General features: G+C 37.6%; 1 pseudogene; it reads right to left on the bottom strand.

Annotated features, from left to right (window-relative positions):
- The window catches only part of LOC118670347, a 40,590-nt pseudogene that overhangs the window by 1,093 nt on the left and 18,538 nt on the right, over nucleotides 1-20,959 (bottom strand).

Here is a 20,959-nt window from a genome sequence, read left to right as displayed (position 1 = left end):
GAAAGAAAAAGGTTCTTAACTTGGGGAATAAGTGCATCAAACATGCAAAGGAGATTTTAAAATTGCTAGAGGCGGTGACTCCACTAAACTAGATTGCCATAATGACCTGCCCAGGACATCAGAAAGACAGTTCCCAAAGAAGCCAGGGAAACCAAACTCCCAATAAAGCAGCAAGACAAGCCACTTGACGGCCACCACTTCTTGGGGCTTTAATTCCCACCTGGACTTGTCAGAATTTAAATCCCATTACAAATAACAAGATGAGGAACAGGCCCATGGATGGAAATTCTCTAACATTGACCCTAATTCTACATGAAAGATCAACACTCATGATCTGATCTTACTCCCTGAAGCTCTATAGGTGAGTTCTCCATCAATTTACCCTTAAAAGGATCCAGAGTTTTGAAGAGAGGAATTGTTACTCTAGATCAAGCATGTCAAACTCAAAGGCTAACACAGGCCAAATAAACAAGGTTTAAGTGTATATGACCACAAAAAAACAAAAGCTTCAATTTTCATAGAAACGTAAGTTTATTTAGATAGAGACATCCTGACTACAAAGAGCTGAAATAAATGAGTCATTGTTAACATAAAATAATAGAACATTTTAATAAAAACGAATATTTTTTCTTGAACATTAACTCACCAGACACTACATGTATAACACAAATAAACCTATTTTTCTTGTTCTCCTAAAGCGAAATATTTTCTGTTGTGCATGCCAAACAAGTCAGTCCAAAACTAATGACATGGCAATGGGCTGCTAAAATACTCTCTGCTAGTATTAGTGGAGAGAAATGGTGCACCTGCACATAAGGCACATAAAGGAAATGAATGCAACACAACTATAGTATTTAATCACTAGCAGATGTTGTAGTTTTTTTATTAATAATTGTTTTTACAGTATATTGTAAAAATTAAGTCATGAAATTTTTATTCAAATGTTTCTTACATACAGTTATATTGGCTGGACGGCAAAAATATTTGTTGTGAGCTGCATGTGGCCCATGGGCTGTGGGTTTGACATGCTTGCCCTGGATAGTCAGGTCACTGGGGAGTCTCCCCAATTGGGCACGCTTGCTCAGCAGGAAGTTTTTACACTGAGTACAGGACCTAAGTTGCTGAAAACTAGAAAGATGAATAGATTGGGTTCAAGAGCGCCAAAAGCTAGAAAAATGAGTGGACAGGGCTCAAGCATGCCCAGATGCTAGCAAGATAATTGGACAGAGGAAGCCCACCCATCCCTATAAGCACTAGGGGCTAGAGCAGGAAGGAGAGATGGGTTTGGGGACAGGAATCTACCATTCTCCCAGGTCGTGTGGCACCTTAATAAAACCTCTTTCCTTTTATTTTATTTTTTATTTTTTTATTGTTTAAAGTATTACATATAGTTTGGCTTTTGCTGTGGCAGGCAGCCAAACATGTGCTGTTTTTGGTTACAATTTTCCAGTCTAATGTCTCAGAACTGAAAGACAGAAGGAAAGAGGGGAAGAGCTGGGAATCCTGTCCAGGATGAAAGATGTGTCCTAACTCTTAAGCACCCAAGGGATACTGGAAAGCAACACAGCATTATGGTATAACAAGTAACGGAGAGGAGCCTCGGAGTCAAACAGGGGTCAGTTACAACATGAATTTGGCACATGTTCTCTCTGGACACAGCACTGATGGGATAACCTTATATCAGATTACTGGCCAATCCTTAGGTATTCTGTTTGATCTTGTAAGCTTCAGTATCATCTATCTCTTCTTTGGTAGTGATTTTGCTTTGGAAAATACAAACAGAATTTGAGAGAAAACATGGAGATAAAAAAATCCCATTAAAAGTCATGTGGTTCTTCATCATGAGTCTGATAAATACACAAATAACAACAAAAACGCAAATAACAACAACAAAATATAGATAAATTGGACATTATAAAATGAAAACTTTTTTTGGCTTTGAAGGACACTGTTAAGAAGGCAAAAAGACAACCCAGACAACAAGAAAAAGTATATGTAAATCACATATCTGATAAAGCTCTACTATCCAGAATATAAAGACCTCTAATAACTCAACATGAGAAAAGACAAATAAACCAAGAGAAAAAAAAATGGACAAAGGACTTCAATAGCTATTTCTCCAAAGTATATACACAAATGGCCAACAAGAATATTAAAATATGGTAACATCATTAATCACTAGAAAATTGCAAGTCAAAATCACAATAAGATACCACCTCAAACCCACTGGGATGGCTATAATAATTTTTAAAATATTTAATAACAAGTATTATGACAGTTGCATAATTGGAAGGCTCACAAATTGCTGGTGGGAATGTAAAATGTTACAACTGCTATAGAACAAACTGAATGAATGCAAAATAGAGACAGACTTATAGACAAAGAGCAGGCAGACAACTCTGGTGGGGTGGGTGGAGGAATTGAACAAAAAGAAAAGAAAAGAGAACTCATGGACATGGACAACAGTGTGGCGATGATGGCGGTAGGGGAGGGGGTATAGGTGGAAGAGGTCATAGAAAGGATAAATGATGATGGAAAAATAAAATGAAATAAATAAAAATAGATAAAATAAAATAAATTAAATTAAAGAAAGAAAAGAAAACACGTTGGGGGCTCTTCAAAAAGTTACACATAGAATTATCATATGACAAAGCAATTCTATTCTTGGTTATTTACCCTCAAAAATTAAAAGAAGTGTTGAAAACAAAAGTTGTACATTAATGTTCTAGCAAGACTATTAATTAAAGCACAAAGATAGAAACAACCCACGTGTCTGTCACGTGATGAATGGATAATCAAAATGTGGTATATCCATACACTGAAATTATGTGGCCATAAAAAGGAATGAAGTAGTCATGCGTACTATAACATGGATTAACTCTGAAAAGTGAAAGAAGCCAGGCATAAAAGACCACATCTTATATGATTTTACTTATATAAAATATCCAGATCTGATAAATCCATAGACAGAGAAATCAAGTTTGTGGTTGCCAGTGGTTACAGAGAGGTGGTAATGAAAAGTGACTTTTTCATTGTTGAAGGGTTTTCTTTTGGAACAATTAAAATGATCTGAAACTAGATAGAGGTGATGCTTGCATTTACACTGTGAAAATACTAAATGTCACTGAATTGTATATTTTTAATGATAAATTCTGTCCTGTGCATTTTCCCACACATGCACACATACCAAAGATCTCTAGTGTAGAAAACAGATCTTTTTATTTGCATACAGAGTAAATAAAAGAATTGCCTGACACCTCAGATTCCCACGAGATGATGCAATGAGAACCAGATGTCACCAGAACATGCAGCAGAATTTGCACCACAGGAGAGGAATCCCAGAATATAAGAACTCCATGGGTAGAGATCTATTGGCACAGCTTCCATTCACTCTTCTGAGATAAAGAGAGAAAACCTTCCTTTCAGAATGTAAACCAGCCGAAACCGGTTTGGCTCAGTGGATAGATAGCCTTCCAATTATGCAACTGTCATAATACTTGTTATTAAATATTTTAAAAATTATTATAGCCATCCCAGTGGGTTTGAGGTGGTATCTTATTGTGATTTTGACTTGCAATTTTCTAGTGATTAATGATGTTACCATATTTTAATATTCTTGTTGGCCATTTGTGTATATTTGGCTTTGAAAAGCCTAGTCTAAAATGTAAATTTCAGCAGGGTTCTGAATTAATCAACTGATTTTTAATTGTAAAGAGTGACTAGAAGCACTGTACCAGAAAACAAAGAGATTTAATAGACATACCACTTGGGTCATAAGAACTTTTCATAATTCAGTCACTTCTCTCTAACTATCTACTAAAATGGAGGTAGTGCCTGCCCAAACAATTAATGTTAAGATTATATGATAAATGTTTAGAATTCAGAATTAAGATTCTAGATTGAGAATTATTTCCAGAGCCCTTGATTGGTTCTGTGATATTTCCCTTACCCTAGAAAGAAAAATAGAAACTATTATAAGCCATAAGCAAGAACACCCAATACCTTGGCCTGAACTCATATTTTAATGATGCTTTCCTTGTGCGAACCCCTTTAGTTTCATTTCAACCTTAGACTTCTTTAATATGGGAAGAAGGGAGAGCTCTGTGCAGGATGCAAACAACAATGTACTACTAATTTAGGCCCAAATCCTGACCCCGATGTTCCTCTTCTTTAAGGAACTGAATAACCTTATTAATGTGATGGAGAAGGGACAGAGATTGTCAGAGATGGGGCAAAGCCTTCACATGACAGGAAAGCAAACCAATTAGAATAATTCAGTCTCATTACGAAGAGGTGAGAAGGGCTTGACTGAAGCGTTCGGAATCCTGATGTGTGTAATAAGAACTGCTCCCACTCCCACCCTCTGGCCTGCAGTCATAGAGTAATGCAGTCTTAGCGATCTATGATGGCAAAGTGCTTCTAGGTCATTTATTAGCTCTCCTCATAACATTAACCTTTTCACTACCTTGTGGGCATGAAACATGATTGTTAATATTCCAGTAATTTTCAAAATAAGAATGGACAGGGATAGTGGGAGAGGGAATGAGTCTGTTTTCAGAGGGAGACCATAACATACATATTGAGTACATATTAAATGCCTGGTGGCCCAGATTGGAAATACACAGTCTTTGGAGATGGACACATCCTCCTTTGGTTAGTGAGATACAATCCTTTTTGAAAGACTAGGGAGTGAACCTGTGTATGATTTCAGCTAAGTGGGGCAAAAGGTAAGCATGTGAATCCCCTCTTTTATACGCTGCCACATGCCAAAATTCCCAAGGAAGGATTCAAACTAGGGACTCAGGACCTGTAGGCAATTCAAGGCTCTAGAATTAATATGTACACACCCTCCACGGAGGTAGTTTTCGCCTTCCACACTCACAGTGGTTTCAGAAGTTATTCCAAAAACACTCATTATTAAAATACCACAGTGGAAAGGCCCAGTCTAGCAGCAGCACGGAGGCTTAATACAAAGCTGAGTTTGTGCAAATTCTGGGTGAAGCAGGTGAACTTCTGTTCTTTCATCTGTGGAATAATAATGCATAACTCAAAAGTTAAGTTGCGAGTCTCAAGGGGATATTGCACATTAAGCACTGAGCATGAGATAAGTATCAAAACATTGCCTATTATCATCATGACAATTTATGGATGAGGAGACAGTTAAATGAGGTGCTCAATGTAATATATCACTGATAAAAAAGCCCAAACACATTTTAGCTTTATCCTTATGAAAATATTCGCATATCGGAGGTGATAACCCTAGGACCTAAGGCAACAGGGACAGTAGAATGTCAGTTTTGAAAATGGAAACCATTTATCCAACAAATAACTGCTATGTTCCCAATTTACAGGTAAGAAAATGAAGGCTGGGTGCAATTGAAAGTGCAACATGTATGTGTGGACTTGAATCCAGCCTTGTGCAGCTACCAGTTGACTTTGGGTAATTTCAAAAACTCTGCTTACTCGTCTGCAAACAGAGTCATTATTTATTTTATATGGTATTAAAAAAATGTGCCTACATTAATGAATCAGTATTTTTTTACTCTGTCATGGATTGCTTTTCTCATGGCTACCTCTTTTTCTCCTCTATATCTTGTCTTTAAAGAAACCCTTTATTAGAAACTTTCCTGTCCCTTTCCATCAGAGGGTGCCACCATTAGGCTCTGATATCACACCATGCATTTTCCTTAAAGAGCTGATCAAAATTTATAATTGTGTAATTTTATGATTACTTGTTTTTTTTTTTTTCTCTTCACTACTAGACTGTAGGGTTCATGAGGGGCTAAGATTAAATACATTGCCTTAACTATTGTGATTCTAGCATCTAGACATTTCTTTGTCTATAGGTGCCCAGAAAATATTTGTTGCATGAATAAAAAACATTAATTATAAGTAAATAGTTTTTTTTTCTTTTTTCTAAATATGTTTTTATTGGTTTCAGACAGAGAAAGGGAGGGGGAGAGAGAGATAGAAACATCAATGATGTGAGAGAATCATTGATTGGCTGCCTCTGCACTCTCCCTCCTGGGGATCCAGCCCACAACCCATCATGTGCCCTGACCAGGAATTGAAAGGTGAACTGGTTCCTGAGTCGACACAACCACTGAGCCACAGAGCCTGGGCAATAAATAGCTTTTTAAAGGAGAAAACAAAAAGGCCTTCAACCAAGCTGCTGGAGCATAAATTACTTTTTTAAGTTAATTTTTAAATCACAGTTTATATTCAATATTATTTTGTGTTAGTTTAGGTATAATAATTAAACAATCACTAGTACTTTTTATAATTAATAATGATAAGGGCAAATAATTCAAGCCTCAGAAAGAACAGTAGTCCTCAAAGGCAGTGTTCTTTTATTCAATCTAAATGTCACTGAAAAAAAATGATATTGACTCCAAATTGGTTATCTTATAAATAGCTGCTCCACTGGGGGAAAGTTATAGAGCTTCCATAGCAGTGAATATAATTAGCTTATTGTCTCTCTGTATTAAACTGTCTGAAGAGGAAGAAATGAAACCTCTCATCTCTTTACTTCCTTTACCAGGGGGAGACTCTTAGAGGAAAGAAAGTAAAGAGGGGTGACACTGCCTAATATCCTTGGCAGAACAGTTACTAGACCTATGAGAAAATAGACTAATAATAATATTTGTTAGGAAAGGGGTTCTTATGTATTGAACAAAGATGTCTCTTTAAGGATTGCTTGTAACAGGAGAAAAGGGTGAAGAGGAGAAGGAAAAGGAGGAGAATAAAAAAGACCCATCCCTTATGGATGTATGAGGCATGGCACCCTGGACAAAACCAGGGTATAAAATGAAGATGATTCAGAGATTAAATTCTTTCTATTCCTGTATCTAACTTAGAGAACTTACCTATTCTGAGTCAAAATGTGTGTCCAGTATTAAACACAAACAAACTAACAAAACACCGATGAGTTGCTTTGATTTCCTAGAGTCCTCAATTGGCTTCTGGGCTTCTTGATTGTCTGCATTCCTGAAATTACTAATTAAAGCTTAAGGTGGGGTAAGAGTTTTCATTCCTATGAGTCTGACTTGACAATCAGAAGCTTTGTGTTACTTCACCATCTATGACCCTCTTCTACCAAAACACATTCCAGCTTCAGATGTCCATGTGGAATATTGACCCCAGCAAAGGAAACATCAAAATGAAAACCTCTCTAGGTAGGAATTACAAAAACATGTTGCTTTCCTGACAAAATGAGACACATTGCTTAGAAAGTCTCTGCCTTTCCCTCGTCTGGAATGTAGATGTGATTCCTGTGGAAGCAGATGCTGCTTTTTGACCAGAAGAACCAAAAAAAGTAATAAAGTCCAAGAGTTTAAAATAAGCACTAACATCAATATATTGAAGTTATTGGAGTAAAGTCATCAGCCATAGAGCTCAGACTTATTATTTAAGACAAACATATCTCTATTATTTAAGCTACTGTAGCCTTTTCAGTTGCTTGCAAGCAACAGGAAAAATGCATTTCTAAATTATAGAGTCCCTATTAAAATGTCTGGAATCATCTCAGTCAATGTTGGGGAAGGTCAAATAAATTTTAAAGTGTTTTAGATACCAACTCTCAAGAAGCCACTGTTGCTTTAAAGACTAAAAGAGGACATCCATTTACAGAGTAGCTTTTTCCCTTTGCTCTACTGGCCAAACTCACAAAATTTGAACTGTCAGTGTTTAAATTTTCCATTGTTCACTCAAATGAGAAAAGGGGAAAGGCCACGAAATCAGAGAGGCTTAGGCTGAACTCCATTAAGTTGTCACTGCAGCAAAAGAGAAACATAAGTGACGACCCCGAATGACTTCAACATGACTTCATAGAGGCGCAGGAGCCACACTGTCTGCTGTAGGAGGCAGCATTTCTGCGGAAATGAGGGGGGTCATGAAGCAGAGCACCCTGCTTTCTGTCCTGGGACCTCTGTGTGGGGAGCTCCGTTGCACATGGGCATGGGGACTTCAGGTGGGAGCACAGCTATATTATCATAGCAGGAGTGACCTCTGGGCTCTTGTCTGGAGGTCATGATCACACACAGGGTTTCTTCAGACGCACTCAAAAAGGCAGCCTCACCAAGTAAGGTAGGAGAATACAAAGAGCACAATGTAAAGGAATCAAGTTTTTTAAAAGAACTAAAAACCAAGTTTTCCTGTTTTTTGAATACCTAGATTTATGGAAGTTTCCAGTGAGAAGAGATATCAGGAGTCATAAATTCAAAAGTTGTTATTTGACAAGTGAAATATAGAGTCCAATGAGGGTGAGTAATAACATAAGTCACAATAGGCAATGGTCAGCAGGAGAACCTAGGCCTCTGAACTGGTTTCATTTTCTTACAATTATGCTACAATACTTTCCCTTTCTAGGCGAGGGTAAAACCAAAGATAAGTGACGTAGGCAAACATAGACCATATATGCTTCCTGAGCAAGTGGATAATATTACAAATAATATGATCTTTATGAGGTGACCTTGCAGGAATGCTAGGGAGCAGAGGGCTTGAATTTTCTTAGCATTGGATCAAGTGGTTTCTTTCTGAACAGGATGCAAAGGTGATTTTTTCCCTGGTTCTTGCCTAGGTGGATTGGGAGAATGAATCCATGGACAAAAGGTGGTACATGAAAAGATGGAAATTTATTGGAAACAAGTACAGACTCCCACATTGGGGGGGGGGGGAGTCCCAAAGGGAATAGCCCACTAAACCCCTTTTCCTAAGGTTTATAAAGGCTGCAGTTCTTTGTCTCTTGATGCTACCTTCTTATTGGTAGAATATCAACTTCAAAGCTTAAAACCCACAAAGCTTAAACCCCCTATTTCTCTCCCCCTTCAGTGGTAGAATTCCCTAGCTCCTGTGAAAATCTGTTTTCCTCTTTCTCCCATTTGTCAGCATTTCTCTATCCCCTGTGAAAGTTTGTCTCCTGTTTCTCCCCATACCCTGTGGCTTTTCCCCATCTTCTGTGAATGGATGTCTTCCTTTTTCCTTATCCTGTGGCACCTTTTGTTCTCTGTGAATGTATGCCTTTTGGCAGATCCAGGCCCCCGACCAACTATGTCTTCCTCCCATGGACCCTCTAATTCCTACAACTCCTTAAACCTGCCTATTTTACCCCTAAAACTCCTTTCAGTATTATAGATAGGACATCTGATCTGTCAGCGGTAAGCCCTAGACATGTTTAATTCCACTGAGCAGAAGCCCTGCTGTTATCCTCATTTTGTGTGTTCTCATGGCTTAGATTTAGCTTTGGGTTCTGAGCTGCTTCCAGCTTATTTTCAGGGACAGCAGTCTGCCTGGTGGATCTGATATAACTCTCGTCCAACCCTTGCCACTCTTCACTCAGCACTGCTGGGCCTCTGGGTGACTTCGATGATACACTTTTAGAACCACGTAGGTATCAGTGGCCCCGCTTGAATTCATATGAGCCCACTATACATAGAACATATTCACAAAAATACATGAAGATCACAATTTACCTGGATCAACATCAAATTTATCAAGATATTAGACATTGTAACTTGGTCTATGTTGGTCCCGCAACCTGAGTCTCCACCTGAGTCTCGCTTACCAATCACTAGTATGATTCTCTTCTCTCCATAAGAATATCACTGAAGTCTTACCATGGTCTACACTGTAGGTTGTCAAGTAGTGATGATATTGTATGAATTCTTCACTATCATAATAGCTTTAAAATTCTTCCAAATAGCCTGGCCAGCATGGCTCAGTAGTTGAGCATCGACCTATGAACCAGGAGGTCATGTTTCAATTCCTGGTCTGGACACATGCCCAGGTTTCAGCTTGATCCCCAATATGGACCCCTCAGGAGGCAATCAATCAATGATTCTTTCTAATCATTGATGTTTCTATCTCTCTCCCTCTTCTTTCCTCTCTGAAATCAATAAAAATATTTTTTAAAATAAAAAAAAATTCTTCCAAATAAAGTTAATTTATACTGGGTAATGGGGATAATTCAAACTACAATAATTGTTGTTTTTGTTAATCCTCACCAGAGGACATTTTCTGCATTGAATTTTAGAGAATGGAAGGGAAGGAGGGAGGGAGGTAGACAGGGAAAGAGAGATAGAGAGAGAGATAGAGATAGAGAGAAAGAGAAACATCAATGTGAAAGAGACACATGGATCTGTTGCCTCCTACATGCTCCCTGATCAGGGCCATGGATTGAGCCTGTAACCCAGGTATGTGCCCTTGACCAGGAGTCAAACCCGGGACTCTTTGGTACATGGGCTGATACTCCAACCACTGAGCAACACTGGTCAGGGCTATAATAATTGTCTTAATCAGCTTCCTCTTGTGGTCATGGCATTTCTTCACATTTTATCTATACTTATGAAGGGCTTCTGATAATATAGTGAACTCTATGGCAATGACTTTTTTTCCTAATAGTACTTTCTTCCTTAATAAGACGGTTCTGATTTATTAAAGACAGCAGCATACCCAACTAAAAGATTACATTCCCTAGCCTGCATTGAAGGTAGGTATTCCTGGTGCCTCATTTCTGGCCACTGAGAGACCAGAGGATGTAAGACCAGAGGATGTGAAGTGGTTCTGAATTCATAGAAGCTTCATAAGGGGGGGAGAAAAATCTAGATAAGCTGCTATTATTCTTGGAAGACAATGGGCATGCATGATATATACGTACATACACACATACATATACAATGGACTTCCAAAAAGTAAGTACAGAGCAGGCAGGGAATAATTAATAAAATAGTTTATTCCCAAAGAGCAGAGCATGAGGCCTCATTCTGGGCTAGTTCAGGCAGCATCTACACAGTCCCCTAGCAGGGTGTGGTTAATGGATGGTGAGTGACTGGGAATGTTTTCTGATCAGTGTCATTGTGAGGACATTTTTCAATTTGGTAATTCTAGGCTTCATCCCCTATCATTTGTTGTATGTGTTAGGCAGATATAATTTGTACCTTAGCTTAGAGGTAGTTGGATCCAAAAAAATCCTATTAGGAACTAATGAAGAAGATTGCACAGATTTTCCTGAGATGAAATTTTGAGGTTGTCTTTGTAGGGAAGAAAGATTTTCCTCAAAAGCACAGACCATGACAAATGTTGTGTTAGTCTACAATATACATTATTTCCTGTTACACTGTTAGCAAGAACTCTGATCTCTGATGATGACAACTCCTTCTTGCCATCACTGGACTGCCCAGTGTTAGACTATTTTCCCTTGTGCAATTTTCTTTCTTAATTTAAGGTTTAAAATCTACACACACATTTTCCTACCTTGATAAACATTACCGCAAACATACTAATTAATCTATTCCATTGTTGATAAATGTATGGATTTGTATGGTTTTAAAATAAAGAATGAAACTATAGGTAGATTTGGTAAAATATTTTGCATATAGCATTAGAGATTCAAATTTTCATTTCATTTTGTAAAGAGCAAAGAACTTATTATCAAGTCATTGGTGTAAAACAACTCTAGGTGTTCATGTGATTTTTTTTTTTTTACTTTTACTTTAGACCCTACATCAAAAGCAGAAGATGACAAACTAATAAACGGGAAGATAATTGTTAATGATTGGGCATATGCCAGGTATTGAATGCTTTCATTGCATTAGCACATCCTTATGTATTGTGTTCTTTTTCCTCACTATATCATTATACTGAGACTGAGATATCAAATTATTATACTTCTAAGTTTTCACACATCTCATAATGCTAAAATCAGAATGAGAAATCAGTTTTGTCTAATTTAAATTTTATGTTCTTTTCACTACTTCAGATTTATTATGTAGGGACGATACTGTGATGCACTGCTAGGATTTTTTAAGAATATATATTTTATTGATTTCAAAGAGGAAAGGAGAGGGAGAGAGAGATAGAAACATCAATGATGAGAGAATCATTGATTGGCTGCCTCCTGCACGTCTCCCACTGGGGATTGAGCCTGCAACCCAGACATGTGTTCTTATCTGGAATCAAACCCAGGACCCTTCAGTCTGCAGGCCAATGCTCTATCCACTGAGCCAAACTGGCTAGGGCTATTGCTAGGATTAATGTTAGACTGGCACTTTGTAGAGGTGGCTAAAACCAAGAATTATCCTTGCAACCTGAGGTGGGGCAGGAAGCAGAAGGACAGCCAATGTTGTAGTGAGGCATCTTATCTTATAGAGCCAAATATGTGAAAGATGCTAGAGGAGAACATCTGGTGTGGCAAGCAAAGTTCTCAGGTGGCCACCATGACCTCTACCCTCTGGTGTTATATCCTGGACAATCCTCGCCCCAGCCCTTCTTTTCTCCTAACCAATACAATGTGACAAAAAATATGGGATGCTACTGCCTTGACTAGGTTATATTACACAGCAAAGGTGAGGGGACGTCAATACTATGATTATGTTGCTATGTAAGACTCTGCCTTGGAGAGACTGGAGCAAGAGACTCTCCTTCTTGCCCTGGAGAAGCAGCTGCTGTGCTCTCAACTGCCCAAGGAGCGGGCCGTGTGGCAGGGAACTGTAGGTGGCTTCTAAGATGTGACAACCTTAGTGCTATAGCCACAAGGAAATTAATTCTGCCTGCAACCTGTATCAGCTTAGAAACAGATATTTTTCCCAGTTACCAGTAAGCCTCCAGATGAGAACACAACCAAGTCTATATCTCAACTGCAACCTTGTAAAATCTTGAAGAGAGCATTTAGCTAAGTCATGCTTAGACTTCAAACCAAAGGAAACTGTGAGTTAATAAATACAGATTGTTTGAAGCCACTAAGTTTGTTGTGACTTATTACACAGCAATAGGAAACCAATCTAACTAGTGAAGTAGTTGGCACCAATGAGGCTCAGTTCCAAGGTAGCATGACAGGAAGATGGCACTGGATGGGACTTATTTCCTGGAAGGACTAAAGTGTTAGAGAATATATAAAGAAATCACTTAAGAACAATGCAGGACTTGAGTTACCTGCACAAAGGCTCAATAGATAGGTAGATATTAATAGTAAAGCAGACTCTAAATGAGCCAATATTTGTTCATTCTGTAAGCCAAAATTAATTTTAGACTATAATAAGGAATAAAAGCATTTATTTGAGCAAAAAGGAGCTGCATTCCAGGAGCCACAGATTCAAATAACAACTGAAATTGTGTTCCACCAAGACATAAGGGAGGCCATCTCTTATGGCAACATTTTTCACCCAGGTTTCTCAACTGCTTCCATTTTATGTAAATTAGGCATTTAAATTGTATAATTCTGATTAGACAGCACATTTCTAATGTGTTAGTAGAAAGATGAAACCAGGGCTTCCCTGCAGTGGTTGATACAGACAAGCAGGGCACAGAGCAGGAAGCCCAGAGATCAGTCTAACGTTCTGCCAGGTATAGAGTGCAGGACGCGCCCCATCAGCAGGTGGCCACTGGGCTCTTATTACTTATAAAGTCTGGGCTCTTGGTTGACCATGTGGAATCCATCTCAGCAGATAAATTCCTTCTCAAGTTTCACATCAAAAAGAATCTTTTCAGGATTCAAAATTCCTTCAGAAATATTGAATAATGACAAAAGTGATAAGAAAATAAATGAACTACAAGAAAAATCTAAAGAAATGACTCAGAATGAGGTAGAGAAAGAAAAGAAGATGGAAAATATTGAAAGTAGGTGAAAAAATATTTCTTATTCCAGACCTATGAGTCAGAAATTCTGGGGGAATGTGGTGGCAATTTTTGCTGCAACTGATTCTGATGCGCACTAGAGTTTGCAAACCACTGGGAAAGACTGAGAAAGGTGAAAGGAACATACTCTGACTTTAAAAAGTGACAGGTTACGAAAAATTGTTTTAATTCTATTTTTGGTATCTTTTTTGCAATAATATAAAAAGCAGAAAGAAAAGAATGTGATCTCATTAAAAGAACACACGCTTGCCCTGATCGGTTTGGCTCAGTGGATAGAGCATCGGCCTACAGACTGAAGGGTCCCAGGTTGGATTCCGGTCAAGGGCATGTACCTTGGTTGCGGGCACATCCCCAGTGGAGGGTGTGCAGGAGGCAGCTGATTGATGTTTCTCTCTCATTGATGTTTCTAACTCTCTATCCCTCTTCCTTCCTCTCTGTAAAAAAATCAATAAAATATATTTTTTAAAAAAGAACACATGCTTTAACAGAAACTATACGCACAACTAAAACTTTGTTATAAGTTTTGGACTAAATGTTTGTGTCCTTCCAAAATTCATATGTTCTAGTGTCATGACATTTGGAGGTGAGCCTTTGAGAGGTAATATGGTTACGAGAGCGGAGTCCCATGATGGGATTAGAGTCGTCGTTATAAGAAAGTAGAAAAGACCTATCACTTTGTCCTCTCCAACATGTGAGGACACAAGCTAAAGATGTTGTCTGTAAACCAGAGCGGGGCCTCCCCAGGCACCCGCCATGCTGGCTCCCTGATCATGGACCTCCAGGCTCTAGAACTAGGAGGAATAAATGGCTGTTGTTTAAGTCACCCAATCTACTGTGTTCTAGTATAATAGTCTGAATCGACTAAGACAGAAGTAAACACAACTGGTTTTTAAATGAATCAGAAGAAAAAATGGATGTGGGGAAACACTGAATTTTCACTTTGTAAAATCTGGGTTCTTGGTTGACCATGTGGAATCCATCTCAGCAGATAAATTCCTTTATAGTCACCTGGCTATAAAATAATTAGGTAAAGCAACCATAATTCTTTTTATCCAAATAGAATAAGGGGCATTTCATTTGATGATAAATCTTTCTATTTTAAAACACCACTGTTCTCAGTTTATTTTGTTCATTAGATTCCATATATGAGTGAGCTCATGTGATGTTTGTCTTTCTCTGACTGGCTTGTTTTGCTTAACTTAATACTCTCCAGGTCCCTCCATGCTGTCTCAAAGGGTAAGATATAAATTGCTTTTTACTGCTTCAAAGTAAGTATTCTATGGTGTAAATGTACCACATCTTTTTTATCCACTCATCTACTGATGGGCACCTGGGCTGTTTCCGGATCGTAGTTATTGTTAATTGTGCTGCTAAGAACAGAAGGGTGCAAAATAGATCCAGAGACATAAAAGCATGGAACAGGCTGTCAAATCTCAGAGGGAAGGTGTAGGTGGGTGGGAAGAGATCAACCAAGGAATTGTATGCATATATGCATAACCCAGGGACACAGACAATAGGGTGGTGAAGGCTTGGGATGGGGGAAGGAGGTGGGTTAGAAAGGTCAGTGGTGTTAAAAGGGTACATATGTAATATTTTCAACATTAAAGATTAAAAAAATAAAATTTAAAAATACCACTCTTAAGATCTAGAATTATTTTTTTGTAGACTTTTACTTGACACCATAGTTAAATTCTTTGATGTGTGCCAGAATAACAATGGATTGGAAACTCCCCAGACTGCAGCCATAATTAATCAACCCAACTGATAAAATATGTAAAGTCAAAAGAGTAGGCATGTTTTCCACACAGCCCCATCCAACAGAATGCCAGATTCACTTTGTCCCAGTATTGGAAAGATTTCAAATACATGACCTTTCAAATAACTTTCTACTGCTAATTTTTACTTTTGTATATGTTGAATACTCTTCGCATTTTAAAAATGAACAGTTTTGAAGATACATTTTAAAATATTGAAGTTAGGAGGAAAATACTGGCAATAAAGTAAATCAAGTTTTGGGAAATAAAAACTAAAAAAACCACATCATTAAATTAATAAAATGACCTTTATGGAATTTATGTAAATACCGTTTTAACATTAATAATTAGAAGACTTGCATCTGGAAATCTTTCTGTAGTAGTGAATATTTTAAATATTAAAAATTGGTGTGCTTCCTAAGTTTTGCATAATTCTGGAAAACAATTTTACAGCTTCTTTACTATAGACCCCTTTTGAGAAAAGAAAAACCCGTGGGTGTGTTATGGACTGCATTGTATTCCCCCACCAAATGCTTATCTTGAAGACTTAGCCCCCTATGTGACTCTGTTGGGACAGAGGGCCTTTAAGGAGGTAATAACGTTAATGAAGATCTTAAGGGTGGGAACAACAGCCAATAGAATTGGTATTCTTTTTTTTTTTTTTTTTTTTTATTGCTTAAAGTATTACAAAGGGTATTACATATGTGTCCATTTTATCCCCCCGCCCTAGACAGTCCCCTAGCCTCCCCTATCCCCCAATGTCTTATGTCCGCTGGTTATGCTTATATGCATGCATACAAGTCCTTTAGTTGATCTCTTACCCCCCTACCTCCTGCCCCCCACCCCTCCCTGGCCTTCCTGCTGCAGTTTGACAATCTGTTTGAGGCAGCTCTGCCCCTGTATCTATTATTGTTCAAAAGTTTATAATGGTCTCTATTATTATAAGAAGAGAAAGAAACATCAGAGTTCATTCTCTTTCTGAAAGCATAGAAAGAAGGCCATGGAAACAAACCCTGCTCCCACCTTGATCTTGGATTTACCTCCCCAGAACTGTGAGAAAATAAATTTCTGCTGTTTTAGCCACCCATCTGTGGTATTTTGTTATGGCAGCCCTAGATGAGTAAGACATGTGGTCATAGATGAGTGTTTCTAGAACAATGCCTGGTACAAAGAAGGTGCTAGAGAGATATTTGTTGAATAAAGTATTAAGTGCAGAGAACCTTTAATATTCAGTATGGCCATAGTTTGTCTTAATTTTACATCTCAAGAGCATACTTATTATCTATACAAACCAATCCACAAACATGTAATGGCTGCTATTTTGTTAACTGCACATTTGTTTTTTTTCAGTGTGTAACTATGCTTTTCATAAGTAAATTCTTATAGTATGAAGCACACTTGTCTTGCATTCAAAGTATAAGATAAAACAAGAGTAAGAGAATCACCCTTGGCATGCACTGGGCTGTAACTTCAGGGTCTCAGTACAACGTTGTTCAAAGTACTGGAGCAGGTAGGTAGACAATAGATACCTTAGGGCAAAACCATTTTGCCCACAGAAATAGGAATTGAGCAACAAAATGATGCAATATCAATTTAATATCCTGTTTTTTTTATACCAGAAGCAATGTCAGTAACTTCCTCTGTGAGCTCATCAGAGCAGACCTAGATACCGGACCCCACTTAATTGAAGGAAGGATAGGAGATGTGTGGGGGCACATGGATAGTAGTTGAGCAGTAAATGTATCTGCCACGCAATCAATCTTGGATTCCAAGTTTTCAGTGACTGTTTCCTGACCATATTCAAGTACCAAATATTTTATTATCAGAGTTTGTTCAGGAAAACATTTCAGGGATTTGGGATAAGAAATTAGATACTTACAATATATTTGTGAGGAATGAGGTGAGAGTCAGAAAAAATGAAGAATGACCTCAGGGAAGCAAGAAGCCATGCGAATCTGCAAGGATACCAGATCCTGCAGCACTGAAGCAGGTGCCTGCCTGGAAGTCTTTGGGAAGCTTCTGCACAGCCTCCTTTGTGGACTGTGCCATGTTTCCTGCTACCAAATCTCTTGGCAGTAACTGTCATGATGAAATGTAAGCTAGAATTAACTGGCAATAAATTCCAGGAAATGTACCTCTCAGACTTTCTTCCCACCCCCTAAAACACACATAGGAATATAGAAGCAAGTGGAGAGCATTCCTGGTCATCAAATAAAAATAATGTGTGTCATGTGTGCATACATGCACACATGTGTGATGGACACTATAATTGCTTATTTGCTCTATTTTGGCTTTGGTTTCTGGGAAATTCAGAAATCACCACCCCCCCACTGTCCTTTTTAATTTCATTTTTCATAGTGTATGAATATGAATAAAACCTACTGTGTTTGGTGAGAAAAATTTATAGTACTTACATTTAATTATTTTATAAATAAAATGCTTTCATTGTAATTGCATATCCTTGCCTTTATCAATCATGAAAATTCTCATCTGTAAAATGCACAGGTTTAATTTTGGTAAAGTTTCATGATTAGTCTACACTGACAAACTCTAGTATATGCTAAAGAAAAAGGATTGCCATGTCAAAGCAAATCTTGATGCCCATATCTCTGAAATAAATATTATAAAAACATAAATGAGAAATTAAATACCTAATACAATATGTATGGCATTTGAATAGAGTTTACATTACCCTTAGTCTGAAGTTATGTCCGGTTTTGCCTGGTAATTATATTATTTTATGAGCAAGCAGTAATAAGATGTAGCTATGAAAATAATCATTTTTTCCATCATTGAAATGCTACCCTTTTATATTTTGGATTTTCTTGAACAATTAATATACAACATGGTATTTATGAGAAAAAATTATATGGTAACCAAAAATATAACATAACTGAAAATTCACTTACCAAAAAAGCATAGGACCTATATGAAGAAAACATTGGCCTGCTACTAGTCATAAAGAAAACTTCATTGAAAACTTCATTGAAAAATCTCTCTCTCTCTCTCTCTCTCTCTCTCTCTTCTCTTATCTCTTCTTCTCTCTCTCTCTCTCTCTCTCTCTCTCTCTCTCTCTCTCTCTCTCTCGTCTCAAGAAACAATAACAATGTAACAAACCGATTTGCAATCTGGCAAATGGACAAGGACAGCCAGTGGCTTGTAGGCCTGATTGGTGGAAAGCAACACAAGTATTGCTAACACTGATGTAAAGATTAGGTTATTAAAAATAGAATTAATTACTTTTAATTAGATTTAGCACTCAATGAAGTATATTATACTGTGTTGTCTAAATGGATGCACCTAATTTGTAAGATTGTATTTTTCATGGTGATATTTTTGGTTTAAAAAAATCATAAGAGGAGGACAGTTGGCTAATTTGGAGCCCACCCAGAGATAAATTAACTTAATTAGCAATGACTCCTTAAAGGGGATCCAATAAAATTGCATATTCAATACATATTTTCTCATCTATGCATGAGTAACTGACAAGTTACTTATATGTTGATTCATTCAACAAATAATTACTGCTTGTCTGCTATATCCTATTTAGAATTCTAGGCATTGTAGATATAAATAAAATAAGATAGACTTAGGATATAGTTTAAGTGTTTTATGTTCACTGTCATAGGGACTAAATTTTTATAATGTATATTAAAATGTCCAACCATCTATTGATTTCCCTTCTGATTTAGCTCCTACACTGGATTTGCATTTTGAGGTTGAGTAGGGAAGAAATATGAGCCATAAACATATTGTCTCTTTGTCAGACCATGTGAAATCATTGGTGGAGTTAGAAACTGGCCATTGTAAGCATGGACATTATGTTGTACACCACCTCCAGAGGCAAAGCCCTGTGCTCAAAGTGTAGTGTTCCTATATTTTAGCAAACTGAAGAAGGAGTCTTCTCATTCCAACTTTGGCAAAAAGTTACTCTATAAGAACTTAATTCAGCACAATACCATAACTTCACCAAGATTGGCTTCTGTACAGAAACCCGCATTCTGGAATTCTAAGGTGTCTGAATTCAGAAAACTATTATAATGCCCAACAGATTCATATTCTAATGCCCTAGAAGGAGAAAGGACTCATCCAAGTACACTTAGTGATTTAGAAGCAAAACTATTGCTGCAGACAAGTCCTGGTAAGCTGCACACCAGCCATCTATCAATTTTACTAAATATCTCGTTCAGCCTTTTCTCTTTTTATTTGAAATTAGAGGCCCAGTGCATGAAATTTGTGCACTGGGGGGTGGGGGCCCTCAGCCTGACCTGCACCCTCTTGCAGTCCGGGAGCCCTCGGGGGATGCCGCCAGCCATGAGCCCAGCTTCTGGCTGAGTGGCACTCCTCCTGTGAGAGTGCACTGACCATCAGGGGGCAGCTCCTGTGTTAAGCGTGTACCCCTTGGTGGTCAGTGATCATCATAGCGACCGGTCGTTCCAGGGTTCGGTCAAATTGCACATTAGCCTTTTATTATATAGGATAACTTTGAAATTTTTTTTTGCAATAGCTTTTATATTTTATTTCTCTTTATTGTTGAAAGCATTACAGTTGTTCTCCCATCCCCTCCCTCCGTTGATTCCTCCACCCCACTCCCCCCGCCCAGGTCTTCACTGCACTATAGTCTGTGTCCATGGGTTATGCATATTTTTGGTTAATCCCTTCCTGCCTCCCCACCCTCTGATATTTTGTTCCATGCTTCCATGTCTCTGGATCCATTTTGTTCATCAGTTTATTTTGCTCATTAGATTCCACATACAAGTGAGATCATGTGATACTTGTCTTTCCCTGACTGGCTTATTTTGCTTAGCATAGTACTCCCCAGGCCCCTCCATGCTGTCTCAAAGACTAAGGGATCCCTTTTTATAGCTGCATGGTATTCCATTGTGTAAATTACACAAAATCATAAAACTTTTACAAAGTTCAATTCAAATTGAACCATTTGAATATAAACTGCCAACATGAGATTGACATCATACTAGACATAGACATTCTTCTAAAAAATAATTCAACTATTAAAAGAAAAAGGTAAAACAAAAAATTAATATTAATTATTAAGATATCACCACCATTGCCACATTAACTCCAATGCATTGCAATTGTATTTAATTGTCATATCTTCAACATGGAATAGTTCCTCCGTCTTTATTGACTTTCACAAACTTTATTCTTTGAAATTACCATCCCTTTATTTTGAGGAACATCCCTCAGTTTGTGCTAGTTTGATGTATGTTCATGATTGAATTCAGATTATTTAATTTGGGTGGAAATATCACAAAAGAGATTCTGTGTTCTTTTCATTGCCTCCTATCAGGTGGTTCACAATATTGATTTATTCCATAATTGGTGATGTTAAACTTAGTCTTTTGATTAAAACAATGAGTGCCAATTTTTTCCACTGTGAAGTTATTCCTTTTTTGCAATTTATAAGTAATTTTTCAGAGATACTTTGAGCTATGCTAATATATAACTCTTCATCAAATATTACGGTTTTGTATTAGTATCATTAACATTCCCTAGACATATTAATTATTACAATTATGGTTGATTTGATCACAAAGATGATTTTCTTATCCCAT

This window comes from Myotis myotis, unplaced genomic scaffold (assembly GCF_014108235.1).
Source record: "Myotis myotis isolate mMyoMyo1 unplaced genomic scaffold, mMyoMyo1.p scaffold_m19_p_15, whole genome shotgun sequence".
In the NCBI taxonomy this organism is placed as follows: domain Eukaryota; kingdom Metazoa; phylum Chordata; class Mammalia; order Chiroptera; family Vespertilionidae; genus Myotis; species Myotis myotis.
Note: the sequence above shows the minus strand (reverse complement) of the source record. Positions and strands in the feature narration are given on the sequence as shown.